Genomic DNA, 1,755 nt, shown 5'->3' with positions numbered 1-1,755 from the left:
GTATATGATGATGTGTAATGAGGCAGACTTGATTAGGGAGCTTGTGGTGAAGGAACCTCTAGGGGGCAGTGATGCTATTAGGAGAATGGACTGCAGATGCTGGAGATCAGAGTTGAGTGTGTGGCGCTGGAAAAGCACAGCAGGTCAGGCAGATCCGAGGAGCAGGAGAATCGACACTTCTGGCAAAAGCTCTTCATTAGGAATGAGGCTTGTGAGCCGGGGCTGAGAGATAAATGGGAGGGGTGTAGGGCTGGGGGGAAGGGAGCTGAGAATGCAGCAGGTAGATGTAGGTAGGGGAGAAGGTGATAGGTCGGAGAGGAGAGTGGAGCGGATAGATGGGAAAGATGATGGACAGGTCAAGAGGGCGGTGCCAAGTTGGAGGGTGGAGACTGGGGTAAAGTGGGGGGGGGGAGGGGAAATGAGGAAACTGGTGAAATCCACATTAATGCCCCAAAGACAGTGACAATAATCCTGATAGAATTCACGCTGCAGTTTGTGAGGTAGAAAGTGGAATCAGATGGTATTACAACTGGGTAAAGGTGACTATAAAGACGTGAGGGAGGAGTTGGCCAGAGTTGATTGGAAGGGGAACCTGGCAGGGAAGATGGTGGAGCAGCAATGGCTCTGGGGTAATTCAAGAAGAAGAAACGTACTAAGGGGAGGACAAGGGGAGCGTGGCTGACAAGGGAAGTCAGGAACAGCATAAAACCAAAACAAAACGTGCCTAATGTGGTGGAAGTCTTTAAAAACCAGCAGAGGACAACTAAAAGAAGCAATAAGGGGAAAGAGATGACATATCACTGCAGCTCGAGAGCCCTCAGCTGATGGCGATATTTGTTTTGGGATAATTATGTGTGAATTCTTTGTATAAATACCAGGAGCTAGTACATATTGGGCTGTGAGTTGTATGGAATGTGATTAACAAAGCTGTTGATTCTAAGTGTGGACTGGGATTCTGTTCAAATACAGTTATATTCTCATGTATAATGTCAGCTTCCTGGGCCCTACGCTCTGGAATTTCTTCCCAAAACCCTCTCCCTGTCCTTTTCAAGCTGACCTCTTTGACTAAATGGCCCTGATCCAATGGCTCCTTATGTGCCTCGAGGCCGAACATTGTTTGCTAGACCCTCCTGGGTTGTTTACATTATAGAAGGCGCTATGTAAATGCAGATTGTTTGGTTCCAAGTTGACTGGGTAGCTCCTCACCATTCCAGGCTGGGGGCAGTTGAGGGTCCACGAAACAGCCATCTGGATGCAGGACTGGCTGATGTTTGGCAGAGATTCCACGATGTGTTCCATCGACACGGTCCCCTTTTCGGACGGAGGGGGGCTTCCTCATGGAGATGGGCGCCCCAATCATACTGTTCGAAAAAGGAAAGGAAACCAGACTCAGTCAGGCAGAAAGACAGGAAGGGCTTTCCTTCAACAGTGGGAGCTCTCCCTGCCCTGAAACAGATCCATCCAGGACTCTCCTGGAACTGGATTCCAATATCCCCGGTCATTGCTGCTTACAGCAGAGGTTAAAAATCACACAACACCAGGTTATAATCCAACAGATTTAACTGGAAGCACTAACTTTCGGAGCGCCGCTCCTTCATCAGGTGATTGTGGAAGCTCCAGAAGCCCACTGAAATGGGTTCAAATTTACATCTTGCACCTACAGCCTACACGCTCAAGTGCAGGAGTGAATCAAGAAACTGTTAAATATTGACACATTAACAGCGCAGTCCTCGATTCCAGTCTCCACCTTCGCTA

This window comes from Chiloscyllium plagiosum, chromosome 48, assembly GCF_004010195.1.
Source record: "Chiloscyllium plagiosum isolate BGI_BamShark_2017 chromosome 48, ASM401019v2, whole genome shotgun sequence".
Classification (NCBI taxonomy): domain Eukaryota; kingdom Metazoa; phylum Chordata; class Chondrichthyes; order Orectolobiformes; family Hemiscylliidae; genus Chiloscyllium; species Chiloscyllium plagiosum.
This window is presented reverse-complemented; position numbering follows the sequence as displayed.